Source organism: Macaca fascicularis, chromosome 12 (genome assembly GCF_037993035.2).
Source record: "Macaca fascicularis isolate 582-1 chromosome 12, T2T-MFA8v1.1".
NCBI classification, from domain to species: domain Eukaryota; kingdom Metazoa; phylum Chordata; class Mammalia; order Primates; family Cercopithecidae; genus Macaca; species Macaca fascicularis.
Genome location: NC_088386.1, coordinates 93,972,339 through 93,991,769, shown reverse-complemented (window position 1 = coordinate 93,991,769; position 19,431 = coordinate 93,972,339). Strand labels below are relative to the sequence as shown.

General features: G+C 36.6%; 1 long non-coding RNA gene across 6 annotated transcripts in view; it reads left to right on the top strand.

Moving 5' to 3' along the window:
• The window catches only part of LOC102120992 (uncharacterized), a 260,960-nt gene that overhangs the window by 213,575 nt on the left and 27,954 nt on the right, over positions 1–19,431 (top strand). For all 6 annotated transcript variants that reach the window (XR_012420976.1, XR_012420978.1, XR_006691111.2 and 3 more), the window contains one exon: positions 14,890–15,031. This is a non-coding gene — a long non-coding RNA (uncharacterized lncRNA). The remainder of the gene's footprint in view (positions 1–14,889; positions 15,032–19,431) is intronic.

Genomic DNA, 19,431 nt, shown 5'->3' with positions numbered 1-19,431 from the left:
TCATCTCATTTTTGCAGATAAGCAAATTGAGGCATAAAGAGAACTGACCCAAGGTCAAAGAGCTAGAAACTGGGAAAACAAGGATTTGAGTGGAGAGCTAGATAACTTCTTGTTCTTTTTTACATTATGACTTTAATTCTATCTTTAAATCTTTTTTTTTCTTTTTTTTTTTTTTTTTTTTTTGAGATAGGGGCTCTCTCTGTCACCTATGCTGGAATGCAGTGGCATGATCATAGCTCACTGCAGCCTTACTCCTGAGCTCAATTCATCTTTCTGCCTCAGCCTCCCAAGTAGTAGCTGGAACTACAGGTTTTTACCACCATGCCTGGCTTTTTTTTTTTTTTTCTTTCATAGAGATGGGGGTCTTGCTATGTTGCCCTGGCTGCTCTTAAACTCCTAGCCTCAAGAGATCCACCTGCTTTAACCTTTCATTTAAATCTTAAATGAAAGAAAGGTTTCTCTTAGGAAAGAAGGCAGGCACAGTAGATGGAGCACTCCTCCCTTCTGAATGGGCCTCCCTACTCATTGTTCTCTACTTTCTATCATCTGTAGATTGACTTGCATATTCTTCACAGACAGTAACCACCACTGGCCTTCTGCTTGTTTATTTGCTTTGAAATAGTCATTGTTTTGTGGTTACTGACCCAACTCCTTTGCAAATATTATAGAGTCTTTTAGATATCTTCTTTGGGGTGGTCAGCCAGTAAGCCCAACTGTATCATGTGTTATTTATCAAAGTAAAATTATATGGCTAGAAAAACACAGCACACAAATTATAGAGAGATACTTACATCTTCAGGCCAATATCCACAGCGCATTGTTTGCCTTCTGAAAAGCAGGTATTTATTTACATCATATTATGCAGTGAAACAAAAAATAATCTGGAATTTGTAAGTTAATTGACTGGAAATAATTCTATCCAATGAATTAATGATGTCTATTTGTTCATGTTTTTCTGCATGTAATCTGACCTATATGTTTTAAAAATATAAACTTATTTCAGCATTTATTTTAAATTATGACATTATTTATGTTCCTGTCAACTGATTTTTGGTGTACTGCACTTTTATTTTTGATAAGATTATTGACAAACCCATTCCTACATGAAGACAAAAGGCACAGAACATATATATATTATATATTATATATATAATACATATATGTGCTCATCTCTGACATTGACATAACTAATCTTTTTTAAAAGTATCATTAGTCTACATTTGCTGCCATAACACATTATTAATCTTTCATGATCAAATGTACACAAAATGTACATTTCTTACCTGAGGAGAGATTAAGTAAATCCAATCATGCCCATTTTGGCAAATCCAGTCATGCCCTTATCATAATATGGCCAAAGCAACAAAGGCAGACAGAAGATTCTTAGGCAAACACCATTTCCAAGAATGCCAATGTTTATTGCCATTGAGTAGGTCCTATATAGAATTGGAACAAATATAATAAACTTTTGTGCACACTCTGACTACTGAGAATGGATCTGTACCACAGAAATTATTTTTTCACTTTGTTCTGCAAAACAAACAAACAAACAAAAAGAACTAGCAAATACCTTGAAGATTCATTCCCAGAGGTACAATACTCTCCCTCTACCTCAAATCCACCCCTGTAATCCACTCTGCTCTGGTCTTTAACATTTTGAGGCAGTTCAGTATTTCTGTCAATGTTCATTACCTCCAAATACAATTATTATCATGCTCCAAAATACAAAAATGAATCTGATGTAATTCTCCTGTCCTCAAAGAGTTTACAGCTTGCTGGGGGAGAAAGAGAGTAGACAAGTGTAAAGCAATGCGTTGTGTGATGTAAGAGAATTATGCAGCAGCATGTGGTGGTAGGTGCACTCCTTTCTCCAAATATCCTGTTTTGTATCCACTGATTCACACGGTAGCTGAGGAGCTTCAAAGTAGGTAAAGCCAACTTGTACTGTCTCTTAATTGGTGTTTAGTTTTATCTGCCTGCCTAGGGGGAAGTCAAAATCCAGAGCCAGGATTATAGTATCCCTGAGAGAATGTATCATATGGACTAGAGTCTGGAAGAGTGCATGTCCACTAGTGAAGGTGCATGTCAGAGGAAAGGAAAGCTTGCAGGTAAGGCATCTTGGTGAGTACTTGAGCCCATCCAGACTCAGCAAATGTCGTGGCGTGTGTGCACAAGGGAAAGGGAGAATTCTGTGATGAAACGAAGGAACTTCATAAGCTCTACAGCGTGCCAGAGCCCAAGCAAACCTCCTGCAGATACCTCTTACTGAGGGTAACCCCAGAGAGAGAAGAGTTCTGTGCTCATCATGGTGGAGACTGCTAAGCAGCTGCACTAACGCAGGTCCCTGTGGCACAAAGAGGATAGCTTTGGTGATAGTTACGGCAGCTCAGAGCAGTCAAAGACAGTTTTTCAGACCACTCGAGATAATTCCAGAGTTATAAGCCAGGTGATGAAGTTTTTCTACCCTACAGGAAGGAATTTATACTTTATCCTAAAGCCTGTTGAAGACTTTTATTGAAATCAATGGTTTAATCAGATTTCTGTTTTAGGACAATCACTCTGGTAGTTTGGGGGAATTGGCTGGAATGAATTAAGGCATGAACACCCTGGCTTGGCCTGAACCAGTTAGGTAGGACAGCACTGCCATTTGCTGCCTTCTCCACAGATAAGTCAAGAAGACACAGCAGATTTCAGAGGGGGGAAAATTATCCCATTCACCAGGGATGACCCAACCAGGAAATACATGGAACAGTTAGGGGTCATATTGAGCAATCAAACTATGACAAATCAAATTTTAAATGTTGTATTTGTGAGAGGAGTTGAGGAAGACAAAATAATAGTTCAGAAATGGTGTTACAAATGAGAGAGAAAGAAATTGCAATAACCACATGGAAATCCTTCCAAAAAATAAAAATTACGTGTTATATTTTTAACCTTTATCTTCACTGGAAGGCAACCATTATGGTAAGTAAATTAATTGAGAAGTGAATTAAAAACTTGGCAAATGGCTTCTAAAGACATGACCAGGTCGGTAACCCATTGTTCAGACCATAATATACATACAAGGAATCCCACCATTCCATGAGACACTTGCTGTTGGCCAGTCATCAGTTTATGAACAGCTCTTATCCACTTAAGTTTCATAAATTTTTCCCATAAAGTAGTCCTTTTCAATGTATACCATGGGCTAGAAACCAACAGAATTTGCTTTTGGAAATAATTTTTGTGACTAATCCTTTTTCACAGGGTACAACTACTTTATCTCAGTGCTTGTGATGATGAAATGTGCACATATCACCAAATACTCAGAAGGTCTCACCCAGTCATAGTTAAAATGAGTTAAGGAGCTGCTTCTACAAAGTTAAAATGTCATCTACAAATTTAGTGAGATTAGCACTAAGGGGAAAAAAAGTTCAAAAAAAGTAAAAAAAGATGTACAGATTTTAACATTATGCTAGCTTCATTGAAATAAGCAATCTCCCAGGTTTTACATCTAGGGAAAAAAATCTTTTCCATTTTCAATTAACCTTCAGATCAAATATTCCAATAATCTGATATTTCTCCATAATATATGCATCAGGGGAAGTATTTACAATATTAATTCTGAGGATATTCTCATAAAAATTAAGCCCTTCAAAAATTTCATAGAGTCTGGTTCCATTTTCATGTCCAACAGTCACAAAAACATTCTATGACCTCCCTTGCATCTGTTGTTTTAAAATAACTCCACAATAATGTATGATTTCTATTCTTATTTTGTTGAAACCACTGGCATTTGCCCAAGCCGTAAACAAAAACAGCATTCTAGAAACCGCCAGACATCAAGTATGCAATTTTCTTCCCTAATACTTGGTCTAAAAGAAAGCCTACACTCGCACATTTACTGTAACCATTGTGCATGCATTCATATTCTACCACCATCTAGTTAAATTCATTTTTAATGAGTCACATCATGAAGCACTGTATATTTTTGTTGCTAAATTTATTAACATATACTTAAGGGCATATAGTTATAAAGTTTTTCTTGTGGTGTTTGTGTTTGTACTAATTTTTGCTAATTTTCTTTTGTTTTTCCAAGGAATATTTTTGTCTTTCTAAACCTCAAGAATTACCTTTGATGTGGTTATCAAGAAAAAAATTCAGCAGTTTTAGTATCCATAGGCATATATTTCTAATATGTACTATCCATATACTTTGAAAATTATTTTGGGAGATAAACCTGGCATGCAAAATTTTCCTTCAAAATTTCCTCCACTCCTTCAGTCCCAGGTATTAAAAATAGAAGGCAGCAGTTATAATGAATGTGTTATGTAAATAAATTTAATAATAAGATTCAGGGTCTATAGGTTACAATAGTGAAGCAAAGTAATCCATGTTTTCAACAGGAATAAAAAATGCGGCCAAGCATGGTGGCTCATATCTGTAATCCTAGCACTTTGGGAGGCCAATGCGGGTGGATCACTTGAGGTCAAGAGTTCAAAACCAGCCTGGCCAACATGGTGAAACCCCATCTCTACTAAAAATACAAAAAAAAAAAAAAAAAAAAAAAATAGCCGGGCATGGTGGCAGGCATTGATCCCAGCTACTCGGAAGGCTGAGGTAGGAAAATCGCTTGAACCCGGGAGGTAGAAGTTGCAACAAGCCAAGGCCTTGCCACTGCACTCCAGCCTGGGAGACAGAGCGAGACTCCAGCTCAAGAAAAAAAAAGAAGGCAGCAATGTGAGACAGTGGAAGCGAGCATGGGCTTTGGCATGACCAGACTTAGTTTGAATCAGAGTTTTACAAAAAGTTATTTAATCTCTCAAAATCTGTTTCTTCTACTGGAAAATGAGAATACTATTACCCACTTAAGAGCTGTTAAAATGAACAACTGAAATCTGCTCAAAAACTGCTTATACCTTGGACACACAAATTAATATTAAACAAAACAGCAAGCTAAAAGTTTTGTCATTTTTATTCTACATATTTGTAGATATTTTATATGTAAATCTACATGTGTTCATATCATAGTATGCATATGCACTCCATAGAAAGCATTTGTGTACTGACATACACAAATGTCCACGATGGAGCAAACTTATGTGAAGACCTGAGCTAGATAAAGTGTAGAGAGACCTTATTTTCCTATTAAGGTCAGTTATATACATGCATCATTGCTAAATAGGAAATTGGAAGTTTATTCAATGTCAAGAAAAGCCATTTAGCCACTGATGATTCACATTTTGCCTTGAGTAGTCTGGCAGGAAACTGGCGTATCACTTGTTGGCAAATCTGAACGGTATTAAATTGAACAGGTAAAAAATAGACTTGTGAATTAACCAAATTAAATTTGCAATACATATTTCCGAATGGCATGGAACAAGGAATGGTGATGTAATTTACAGAAAGTATAAGGATTCACAACATAGTCATCCTTTCCAAAATCAAACCTCTGGAGCATTCTAGAACTCCCACCTCTGGGGTAACAGTGTACAGCTGCAGGCTGCATGGTCTTTGAGCCCTCAGTCTCCTGACACCACAGCCAGAAGTCATTGGTCCTTTTTCTGTCAGAAAGATGATAAGGTTAGTCAAAGTCCTATGTACATCTACCTAGTAAAGCATATTTATTTCTGTTCACTTACTTTTATAAACCTTCATTTATCTCCATTTCTAGTTTATGTTCATTGCCATTTTGATTCTGACTCACTTCTCTACTTTGACTTCCAGTTTCTGACTATTTCCTGGATCCAGACCATCTCTTGACTTTCTCTGATTCACTAGTTTCTTTCTTCACTGATTGTGGTTGTAACTTGAATCTCTAATTCTGTTTCCTTTCCTCCATTCCCCATTTTCTTTGATTCTACCGGTGATTTAAAAAAAAAAAAAAAAAATCTGTATAGTATTCCAGGTACCTACACTCCATGGAGACAATAAGGAAATGATTTATCTCAACATTCTAATCGCTGAACAGGAGAAGGAAATTCCTATTATACTTCTAGGAATGAAATTATGCCATTCAGCCCAAGGGAATATGAGTTAGTTCTCAAAGAGGAACTGCTTGTGCTGCATGAACATTTTCAGAGAGATATTTTTTACTTTTGTGTGTTCAACATAACAACTAAAATACAATTTCAGGGGAGGTAGGAAGAACCTGGAATTGCCTCTCTTAGATGTTGACTTTTTTAGTTTTTCCACAAATCCAAGTAAAATCAAAATATAACTAATTTAGAATACTAAACTAACTCCAAAGACTTGACTGGATCCTTCAGCAAAATTAGACCTCCTGGGCACAGTCCCAAGAGACAAGCTGATGTCCTGATGTTTCAAAAACAGTAACAAAGAGAAATGAGGTTTCCAACCACCAGTCTTTTTTCCATTTTAAACACACAAGTCTTGGAGTACTGATTTTAACCATGGCAAACCCATCCTCAGCCCACAGTCTGGATATCACTGGAAGATACAGGCTCTGTCAGACTAGCACCTCTCCATGTCTGGGATGAATGGTGATTTTGCTTCCAAAGTGTTCTGTATTTCTATGTTGCACTTCTCCAACCCTCCAAAATGTCAGAGCTATTCATTGGTTTATTACAGCATTACTAAATGGAGACCATATGAGATGCCCATTCTAAAGCCAGCCACTAGCTTTGGTCGGCATTTATATTCTCCCTTCTGCCTTCCCCTTTGGAAAAGTGTCAAAAGTTCAGTTGGACCCATGGTATACAGCAAACACTTAATTGCCTCCTGTTGGGAACAGTTTTCTCGCTCCTGCCCCATGTTATTCTAGGTACCATTTTACATCTGTTTTCTTCTCCCACCTAAATCTCAGTGTCATATCATATTAGATAAGACAGTCTACTTCAGGAGCTTTTCTTTATCTCTTATCATCCTTATATGTTAGTCACTTTTCTTTCACACAATGGAATTCAGAAGAAGAGCGACCAAAAGGAGTTGACATCTTTTCCTAAATGGAAGAAAAACACCTGTCATTTTGAAGTCATGCTGTCTTGGTGTCATATATAGCATGCCTCTATTATTGTTCTGTAATGCCTAGAAAACCAAAAGTCTATAGTCCTAGGCATATGTGGGCAAAAAACTAAAAATAAAAATACTCCCCCTTCACAAAAAAAGTAATGCAAATGAAATGAAGATCAACAACCCAGAGGCCTTGGACTACAGGTGTGCCCCTTCATACACAATGTAGGCTTGTTACAATACAGAAAGCTACAGACCTCGTGGACACTCCCAAATACCTGCCAAGTCATGCTGTCCTGGAAAAAAACTATAGTCAAGACAAGAATAAACAACTGTGTAAGGATAAACTCCAGCTCAATTTCAGAAATACGTCCTAGCTCAATGAAGAATGAGCTGAGAAACACATCTGTTATGTAGCAGGCAAAGAATGGTGTACACGTGCAAAAGAAAATGGTATGACAAAGGAAGAGAGGTAAAGCTGAGAATAGCAAAATGCGTGCTTCTGGTCTAAAAGACACAGAATGCATGAATGCTTGTTCTTGCACAGGGAAAGATCTCTTCATTTTTATAGCCAAACTTTCAACAAATACTCACTTAATACTACATGCTGGACCCATAAGACATACAAAGTTCTGTTGATAAGTTGCTCTTGGCACCAGGTAGCAGTGACTTTTATTTTACTTTCACTATTATCAAGTGCCTTTTACAATGTGTTAGTTTCACAGTTGTCTTTACGTGTTCCTAAATGGTTCTCCACAAGTATGGAGGGCTTATGGGAAAAGAAATCTACCTGTCTATGGACAAGTTCCCAATATAGACCAAACTGTATATACGACTTACAGGGAACAGATATTACATTATCATCAGTCATAAGTATGTGCCTATAAAGGTTGGGTCATCATTCTCCCTCTCAAACATGACCCAAATTTGTGCATGTCAGTTCTCACAGCCAGCGCATGCTCTTGATATTGAACATGAAGGATAGAAAGAGCACTTTGGGAGGCCGAGACAGACGGATCACGAGGTCAGGAGATCGAGACCATCCTGGCTAACACGGTGAAACCCCGTCTCTACTAAAAAATACAAAAAACTAGCCAGGAGAGGTGGCGGGTGCCTGTAGTCCCAGCTACTCAGGAGGCTGAGGCAGGAGAATGGCGTAAACCTGGGAGGCAGAGCTTGCAGTGAGCTGAGATCCGGCCACTGCACTCCAGCCTGGGCGACAGAGCAAGACTCCGTCTCAAAAAAAAAAAAAAAAAAAAAGAAAGAGCCCCATGTTCGAAATTAGACAATAAAACTGGACAATGATAATGTATGTGGGATAGTGTCCATGTATATTAAATTATAACAATATTGAAAATTTTATTTCTAATAAAAGAAATGTCTTTTTAATTCTGTTAAAGTAAATGATTCACAGGATGCCTGTGATGTCATTCTTGATCAATTCATTGTTTTCCTTTTTATCTCCAGTTGCCAAGTGTATAGAATGTGACTTGGTGGGTGGATGGATGGATGGATGAATGGATGGATAGATGGATGGATGATTAGCTGTGATTAATTATATATTTGCCTCTCAATATTTATTCATTTAAATTTCCAAACTTTCCACTATTATCTGAAATATATTCCCTGACATTTTTTAAGAACTTTATTTTCTACTCTTTTATTAATTTTCAAATGCTACATTTCTTCCACTCTTCCACAATGCATCCGCTACATTCAGGATTTCTCAGCTCCTAAAAAAGGGCACAAGGAGCCCCTATTGCACCTCTCCCTGCCATAAAAGACCTGAGTTTTAATACTCTGCATTCATGCATACACCTTTCTATCCGCTTAAGTCCTATTAACAAAATTAAAATATTTATCCTAAGAGCTGCCTCTGCCAAGGGCTCTGATTTTTCTCTGCTAAATGATCAAGTAATGATGATCACTTAATCATTCAAAGACTTCTTGATGACTCGTGCCTAGAGAGCCACAGCAGGGAAGTTCCTTCATGCCAAGTATCATCTAGTCGCTGTGCAGGAGCTGAATAATGTCAGTGGCAAGCCATGGCAGGGGAAGAAAATAGAAAATTGGTGTATGTAACAGCATTTCACAAAGGTTAAAAGCTCAATGTAAATATAATGTTATCAGGAAAAAAACAGGTAACTCAGTGGCTAAGAGTATGGACCCTGGCAAGCATCTGCCGGGGTTCGTCATTCTGGCTGGGCCACTCACTAGCTGTGTAACCTTTAGCAAGTGACTTGCTGTCTCTGTGTCATAATTTCCTCTGTAAAATGGGTATGATAATTGTACCTACCTCTTAGAGCTAATGAGATAATTAAATTCATTGAATAATGTGAAGTGCCTTGAATAGTGCCTGGCACAAAGTACTCAAATGTTAACAGTTATTATCATTTTTATTACAATTATTATTTTTTATTATTATTGCTTTGAAGACAAAAAGGAAAAACAAATAAGATATAGAAAAGCCCAGAATGGGGAAAGGGAGAAAACACGGCCAAAGCTTTTGACGGTCAAAGGCTGCTTTGTGCTATCATGTCGTGCTTAATTCAAATCTATCTCCCACCCCACAGACACAGGAAAACTTATGAACAAAGTAGTTCACTAAAATTCTCAAAACAATATGTCAATGGCAAGCCTTCTAACTGTTATTTTTCAAGAAATATTCATTTTCTGCAACTGCCTAAAAACTAAAATGTCCCATTTTCTTTAAGTATAAAATATTAGAAATATCATCAACTCTTTAGTAGCCTGCATGTCTTCAGATTAACTCTACAACCAAAACTTCTTCCTGTAAGTAGCCCCCAAAATAGTCTCTTTTTTTTTTCTTTATTCCACAAAGTATCAGTCCAGGCTCTGAATACCCCTTTACTTTGACTTTTCTAAACAACAGATGCTGAGAGGTTTATTAATCTTCTTCAATGCAAAAATATATATTACTTTCTTCTAGAAATTCCATTGCCTTGTGTAAAAGGATGACATTCCTTTCTATGTTTACAAGGTTTGTTTTCAGGTGGACCTAAGTTCTCACATTTCTTCAATCTTTCTTATCTGAATGTTCTATTCTGTTCCAGTCCTCTCTATTGTACTGTCTTTTGTTCAGAGAATCCTTTATCTCCTTTTCTCAACTCACCAACATTAATCTGATTTTACCACCTACATTTTCAGTGGCATGCTTGTTCACATTCATTTGACAGGTATTTATCGTGTGTCTACTATTGTGTATCCTAGCACTGCAGATACAGCAGAGAATAAAAATAGACAACATTTCTACTTTCACATAGCTTATATTTTAGCTGGGAAAGGCACACAACAAATAAATAAATATATAATGTCTAGATGGTAATGGGTTTTAAAGAAAACTTAAGCAGACTAAGAAGACACCCACTAAAGGTAGAACTATCTAGACAGCTTGATTAGAGAGGGCCCTTCTGATATGATGATATTTGAGTAGACGTCTGAATAAGGTGAGGGGGTAAAAGATGTAAAAATCTGATGTATCGTCCTAGGTAGAAGCCCAGGTATCAGCATCTTTAACAGAAGGAAAATTACTTAACTTCTATAAGCCTCAGTTTTCTTCTCTGTAAAATAGCAATGATGATAACATCATTGTTTTGGGGTTATTGTAAAAATTAGAGCTAATGTCTGTAAGAAAGTTTAAAAATTTAGGATACACCGACAATACTTTCTGAAAATTTAGGATACACCCATTATGCTTTCTGAAAACTGCCTAAAAAGCATTTCAGAGTTTATAGCAAATTAAGTAGTTTCTTAAACAGAAGTCTGAAAAACTGACAAATCTCTGAGTCCCAGTATTCTAATTTTCTGGATGTAAGATCTTGGGAAGCTTATATGATTTCTCCAAATGTGCATTTCTTTGTCTGTATAATGGGTTGTGTTAAGGCCGAGCACGGTGGCTTACGCCTGTAATCTCAGCACTTTGGGAGACTAAGGGAGGAGGATCACTTGAACCCAGGAATTCAAGACCAGCATGGGCAACATGGCAAGACCCCATCTCTACTAAAAATATAAAAAATTAGCCTGGCATGGTAGTGTGCATCTGTAGTCCCAGCTATCCAGAAGGCTGAGTTGGGGAAGACTACTTGACCTAAGGAGGTTGAGGCTGCCATGAGCAGTGATAACGCCACTGTACTCCAGCCTGGACAACAATGTGACACACTGTCTCAAAAAAAAAAAAATAGGATTAAATAAGTTGATGTATGAAAAAGTCCTAGCACAATGCTTGACCTAAACAAATGTTGATTTCTTTTTCCACAGCTTTTTCTACATTTACTTAGGTAGGGTAGCACAATTTGTTCATATAATTTGATGCACAGAATTAAACATGTTACCTCTTATAGATTAAATATTTAAAGGTGATCCCGTATGGTCACAATGACCTTGAGGTTATTGGGGTATTGGGAGAAGGCAGAGAGGAGCAAGAAAATTAAGTCGTTGGCCTGTGACCAACTGCTTCTACCACGTACTCCAAAAGTAGCCTTTTACAGAATTTTTCTCTATTAAAAACAAAAAAGTTTTTCCTCAAGAAAGTTTGTTTAAGTCAGGAGAGATTTATCGTTTTACCAAAAGTGGAGAAGTCCTTGAAAATACCCAAAGGTATCCTTACTAAAAAATTCCTCAAGAAGTTTGACCTTCCTAAACTCCCCAAATTCCTAATCCCATAAAAAAATGGCCCCCAAAAGGGGAGGGGATGGCGAGGCCTCCAAAAATTACTACATGTTCAACTGTCTGGCTGAATGTTAAAATAAAACATTTTTTAAATAAAAAATTAAAATTATTGCATCCCATATTGATTAAAGGCAAAAAGACCAATGTGTTCAAAGTCAATTGAAGAAAACAAAGGGTGCAAACACAAGATAAAGTAGCATCACTTTGAGGAACTAGTTTAAACCAGAAAGCAAGCTTTAAAACAGAAAAGACAAAATACAATTCAAATCCTGGCTGAGTTCCAAATTTGGACATAAATCCTTTCACAGATGATATGCTAAAATGGGTTTGTTCATTCAGCAACTATTATGAAGAGCCTACTGCATGTCAGTTATCTCTCTGGGCACTGGGGAAGCAAAAGCAGACACAACAGACAAAACCCCTACCCTTTGGGGCGTACACATGGATGGCAACAAGAGATGATACACAGGTGAGAGATACGGCAAGTCAGATGGTGATAAGTGCCATGGAAAAAAATAAAGCCAGAAAGTTGCATGAAATGCAGAGTCCACTCGGGAGGATTCCTTTTTTGTTTGGTTGGTTGGTTTTTTTTGAGACAGAGTCTTGCTCTGTCACCCAGGCTGGAGTGCAGTGGTGCGATCTTGGCTCACTGCAACCTCTGCCTCCCGGGTTCAAGCGATTCTCCTGCCTCAGCCTCCCAAGTAGCTAGGACTACAGGCATGCACCACCATGCCCAGCTATTTCTTGTATTTTTAGTAGGGACGGGGTTTCACCATGTTAGCCAAGCTGCTCTTGAACTCCTGACCTCAGGCAACCCACCTGCCTTGGCCTCCCAAAGTACTGGGATTACAGGTGTGAGCCACTGCGCCCAGCTGAGGGCTGCTATTTTTAAGAGTGGTCAGGGACGTCCTACCCAGTACATAGATGACTTTGGGGAAAGATGAAGAAGTGAGTCATGAAGGTATCAGGGAAAGGAGCACTCTAGGAAGAGAAAATAACAAATCTCTTGGAGGCAGGGATTTTCCTGGATTATCAAGCAAGTGCAAAGTGGGACATGTGGCTGGCATGAAGTGAGCCAGGGATCAGAGTAAGGGAAGAAGCCAAGAGGTATCTCAGAGGTCAGATCCAGTAGAGCCCGGGGGTCATTAACAGCACTGTGGCCATCACTCTGTGCTGGAAAGCCACTGGCAGGTTTTGAGAAAGGGACAGAAATGAACTGATATTTAATCTCTACGGATTTGATGTCAGGGTGTATTGGAGTGAGGAGAAATGGACACAGGAAATGATGACAGCGGCTTGGACTACTGTCTTAAAACTGAGATTTTATCCTGAGAAAATTCCCTTTTCTAAGACAGGAGGGACCCTTAAGAAGTGGCTTATTTTGTGAGGTTGGGATGGAGATCAGTTTGAGAAGGCTGTTAGACATCCAAACAGCAATATCCAGTAAAATAAATAAATAAATAAATAAATAAATAAAAGTTAAATACACATGCCAGGAGTTGAGGGAAGTAGTCCTGGCTGGAAAGAAAAAAATTGGGATTTTTCAGAATATAGACAGTATGTAAAGCCTGAGAGATGAGGTGAACCTAGAAAGCAAGTGTAGAGAAAGACACCTGCGCTTCCCTGGGTTCAAGAAGATGAGATACAGGCTGGGTGTGGTGGCTTACACCTGTAATCCCAACACCTTGGGAGGCCAAGGTGGGAGGATTGCTTGAGTCCAGGAGTTCCAGACCAGCCTAGGCAACACAGCAAGACCCCGTCTTCATTTAAAAAAAAAAAAAAAGTTTTTTAAGTTTTTTTAAAAAAGATGAGACACAGCTAGCAAAGGAGTGGAGCAAGAGCCGCTGGTAAGGGAGGAAGACAACCAGAGCCATGTGAAAGAAATCGTTTAAAGAGGAGAGAGTGATCCCCTATGAGGAAAATAAAATGCTGCTTCTACGTCAATCAAGATGAGGGCTGAGTCATCATATAGAGACAGCAATAAAAAAAAATAAAATAAAAGATGAGGGCTGAGGACTGACCATTAGGTTTAGCATCATGGAGGTCCTTGATTTTAGGAAGAGAGCATCAGTGGAGCAGGAAAGGAAAGAAGGAGGGGTGGAAAGCTTAGGATAGCAGATACAGACAACCCTTTGAGAGGCTCTGTTCTAAAATGGACTGAAAAATGGCCAGGTACAGTGGGGCACGCCTGTAGTCCCAGCTACGCTGGAGACTGAGGTGGGAGGATCCCTTGAGCCCAGGAGTTCAAGACCAACCAGGGCAACATAGTGAGAGCTAGTGTCAAAAATTAAAAATAATTTAAAAAAATGGATTAAGAAATGGAGAGGCTGCAGGAGAAGTGGGGTGAAGAGAGATAAGAGAAATTACAGCAGAGAAAGGGAGCATTTGATGATAAGGAAAAGGACGAAGCAACTGCTGAAGTAGCATCCAGTGTCAGGCTCCAGAGGAGTGATGGGCTCTCTGACCAAGAGGAGGGGCTGATCTCAGAGACGGTGAGGCGAGAACAACCATGGTAACAGCAGGACGCAAAAGCACTGGCACAGAGGCAAGTAAGAGGCTGAATGTGGAAAGAAAGTCAACCCTCAACGTGTTAGACCAGTTAATGCTGCTGGTCTCTCTGAGAGGTAACTATGGAAATCTATAATAAGCCAAAGCAGCTGCACCCACAGCTGATGTGAACCTGGAAGATACAGCCATGTGAGAGGACCACGTCATTATTATGGAAGGGGTTCTTAGAATTGCCACCCAAGTAGATTCTGTCGGAGATGGGAAGAGAAAGGGAGGAAAGGGAGTGGAGAAGGCCACACACAATCTTAAATTCAATATTTCACTCCCCTTAAAGATAAGCTGTTTATAAGCTCCAGTGTAGGGCATGTAATTCTATGTAAAAACTCTGTGGTTCCTCTTTCCACATGTAAATCATGATCATTCTACATTCTGCTCTCTGGGAGCCCCCAAGGCAAAGAGACAACACGGCTCGAGGTATAGTAATAAAAGTCTGGGTACTATAAAATCCACCCCGAGCTCCAAGAAAAGAATAGAAAAAAGGAAGCTCTGAAAAGTACTAATTTACCAAAGTACAATGCAGTTTTGTAAATTTTTATTAACATCCTCGGAAATGAAAATGTCCACCTTGATACCTGAGGGGTTTTTTCCCTCAATTATGGCTATATATACTTTAAAGATAAACTATGAATTCTCTTTAAACTAAGTGTCTTGATAAAATAATGAGTATTAAATACATTTCAGACCACAGAAAGGACTTATCACAAGTCTTTGTGGTAGCTGAGGAGTGCCCCCTACAGACTGATATGCACAATGCAAGCAGATGAAGAGGAAAGAATTGAGCAGCAGTGTTTCAGGATTCTCAATAAGGCATCAATGAAAAAAGGTAAGAAACCTTTGCTGAACAAAATGTGACACTAAAGGCTAGGAAATATATGGACACTATGAATTCTTGTTTTCACATATTTGTAAACAGCAAGAAATGAAAAACCTTTGGACTTTTCTTCTATTTGACTCTCACCACCTATTGCCTGCAACTAAAGAAAATACAATGTATTAGTAAAGTCTGTTTTGTTCTTTGGTTACTTCATATCAATATTTGAATACAAATGAAAATAGTAAAAAGGCATTTTATTCTGCTGTGCAAAAACAACTACCTGGATTCAGAAATTATTGACATTAGATGTTAGCAACAAAAATAAAATGTAACATATCTATTAAAATGAAGTTAAATGAATTCTAGTTTGAGGTTTCATATTCCTTTTTGTAAAGACTCCACAGAGAAGTATTTGCCTTCTATGAATTTTATCACTTAAAACGTTAATGATTTTCAAACTAAAAATCACAAAAAGTCATGAAAAACATATCCTATGGTTAGCAATAGATTTAAAAATATATAAATCTATATATAAATGTCAAAATGTATTATTACACTAATATTCAATATTACACACTATATAGAATATATTACAATAATATTTGAGAGGCATAAAATTATATAGTATATAACCTTATCATAGTTAATAAATTTCATATATAACAATATACTCCAGTTTAATTTTCCATTTGTGAGAGAAAGGAGACAAAATATATACCAAAACCTTTAAAATTTTTATTAAAGATTTTTAAAAACTAATACTGGTGCAATTTTAATGTACCAATATGTTTGATGTCTTTAAGTTAAACTCAGAATTGTATAAAACCTTACCAATGGACAGAATAGTATTTATCCAAATTAACAGCCTTTTATATGATCTTTGAATAAATGTAGATCTTTGGAAAACTGCATTTAACATCATAAAATGTTCATTTAGACTCAATTTCACGTACACTCAGGAGAAATACATAAATGTATGTGATTAAATTGATAAATTATACTTCCAAGCATTTTCATAAAGAATGTTTTTCACACTCAGAAAGAGGCAATTAGGGTCATGTTTTGATGGCTTCTTTTTCTTATGGAATTTAATAAGATATAATCAAATATTTATATATTGCTTCTTCTAAAATTTTTTAAATTGCATAATAATGAAATTAGAAAATATATTCTTTCCTGTAGATAATAAAAGCCAGTGTACTTACAAAAAAACTGTTTGATGTATTAATCTTCCTAAGTGTTCTGCTTATTGACCTAATAATCACAATTGTCTCTTCTTTCCCTCTTCTAATAATATATACATGATGCATTCAGATGTTAAAATGCAGTACTTGTGGAAATGTTAGTTAAAAAATATTAACATATAGGCCCCCAAAATGTGCAGTTCTTTCGAATTAATGAAACTGTTTTTACATGTAATTAACCTCTTGAATGCACTCACTCTCATTATAGAATCCTTGCCAAAATGCAGTATTGCATTTTGGAAGGAAGGAAGAGGAAGGGAAGGGGAGGGGATGGGAGAGGAGCAGAAAGAAGGAAGAGAGAAAGAGGAAGACAGAGGGAAGGAATTAGGCAAGTCAGCCAACTGATTTAGGTAAATGAATCAACATTTATAAACGTGCACATTGTAAAATTAACAATTTTCAGAAGGAATTAATTTACAAGAATCACTTTGATTCCAAAATAAATGTTATTATTCCTAGATAACAAATATGAATAAAAAATCAAATGCCTTAAATATTATACAATGTCGATTATACAGTCTTATCTTGTGGAAATGTACAAAAGTACAATTAAGATAATTTTGAATAAACTTTTATTCAAATTGAAAACACAATTTTATGTTGCATATACTCCTTTGGCGTTTAGAAGATATCATAAATTCAGTTACTTCCTCATGTCCCAGAAAATGCGGATATTTTTTAGAAAGGCTATTGCTTTCATACTGTTTCTAACATGAAAAATGCTACCTTTTTTGGCTAATACAAAGAAACCACAATTAACAGTGAAACCATAAATACTTTCTGTGTTAACCACAAATGGCCTTTCCCATAGAGAAATGGCTTACATGTGTTCTAAATGTGTTTGGTTTCGTTTTGTATGGAAGGAGCTGTGGGTATGTTTTTATCTAAGAAAAGAATATGGCATGCACATGCACAACTTTCTAAAATGAGAAACACTCATTGAATTTAATCGGAGTTTCGTCTGGGGCGGAAATTCAGAATTAAGCTCCATGGGTGATGATTTTGGATTATCTGGACAGGACTTCAGGATCTACTTGCCAAACTTTCTTGGACTCTCAGTGCAACACGAGGCAGAAGGGACCTTCGCCTGTGTCCTATTATTGTAAGTGGTGTAACTATGGGCCGATCTCACCAGGCATAGCCTTCACACACTTTCACTTTATCAGTTTCGTTTGAGTCAGTCCCATACACAACTGTCCACTGCTCGTTACTCTGCTGTGCTTGAGTCCTTTGTGTGTGCCTGTGCGTGTGTAACAGTACCTCATTTTTTCAGTATTTCACATCCTGTGAACATCAGGAAGTCTATGGAAATCTACACATGTTGATGTTTATAATCATTTTTCTATTTGAATATAACATGTGCTGGGTCATCTTTATAAATGTTGGCAACACTCTGAGAATACATAAGAAAGAGGAAGTTTCTTTCAAAAATGTGACCTTTGCTCACTTGTATTACTGAGTCTCCTTGGAAAAGGTCTAAATGGAAATTAAACCAAATTTTTGTTTTGTGGTTTTTCAGTGGTCATATATAAAATTAAAAAATGAGGAAATCAAATTTAACAAATGAACAAATCAGGATTTGTTCAGAATACTCTCTTCCCAATTGAATTTATACCCACAAAATAGCACATCTAAGCAAAAAGATTTCCTCCATAGAAAGCATTTTTTAGAAAACTTTCTGTAAATATGTATCCCACTAAAGATTCATCTAGTCCTCTGTTATCTTAATAAGCTATAGAAGTACTCCAAAGAATAAAAAGGCAGCCTTCTTATCATTTGTAAGCTTAAGACAATAAACTGAACAATTGTTTTCTCATTTTGTTTACTTTGTATGTGCTAAGATAATTACTAATTTTAAAAGAAGAAAACTATAATCTTTGTGGCCCTGTAAATTATTTGACTTTTAAAAAGCTACGTATTCATAGCATTGAAACTACTTTTTTAAAGAAGAAAACATTCAGTTCAGAAATAATAATAAAACCCTTGTTTGACATCATGTAGACAAATCTATTAATTGACCTATGAATTTATTGCTTTTTTGTGAATTTGTGATTAATTTGAATATGGTTGTAAGTAATGCTAATGATCTGTGATTCAAAATTAGGGTTATTTTGGTCGGTTGGTTGATTTGTTTTCATAAGGATGAAGCCTGGGAATGTGTGGAGGCATCAGTGGGGGTGGGTCACCTTGCCTAGAGGGAGATGTAATGAAATTATCCACAGCTATAGGTCTTTTTATACCAGAGTAACTGTCCATTTACCCCCTTATGTTGAGCTATTAAATATACATAATAAAACTTGGAAAGTCTTTTATTCTGCTTTCACCCATTTACCTTTTTAAAAATGGATTCAAATATATATAGTCAGAAAACCAGTATTAGTCTTTGGTATGTAAGCTTCTCTGTTTGTAACTAAGATAGCTACCTATATTTAAAATATTGTCAGATATATACCACTAAAAGGGCAAGTATCATGAGATATACTCTTATTTTGATTACAGTTTAAAACTTGATTACAGTTAAAAACCTAAAATATGTTCTGTGAGAGAATTTTCAGTATTTGGGGAATGAATGGCCACCATGGGTGAATGTTGAGAATTCTTTTGAAAGGAAATTTCTTACATTCGTTTTATAAATCAGGTGAACACAAAAGATAAGAGTGTATGTTTTTAATACATACAGTTTGATTACAGTTAAAAACTTCAGACAAGGTACATAAAAGGTACAAGGTACATAAAAATAAAATCTTAAACTAAGGAGATAAACCATAAACACTTTTGGCTAATCCTAAGGTGTTTCTTAAAAAGAAATTTTAAGGTGATTCTTTTAAAATCCTAGAAATAATCTTAGTATAAGATGGTGTTATAAGATATTAGAAAACTTAAAAGCTGTCTTATTACACCATCTTATACTTCTCAATATATTTCCATTTACCTTTCCATCTGCAATATTAACAAAAGAAAACAAATATAAGTGCGCCACCTATAATCAAGACCATTATTACTATCACATGAATATTAAAGCAATAATGTCTTGCAAACAGCATCAGTCTTATAAATGAAGTCTTAAAAACACACTCTCATCTTTTGCATTCACTTGATTTATAAAATGAATGTAAGAAATTTCCTTTCAAAAGAATTCTCAACATTCACCCATGGTTGCCATTC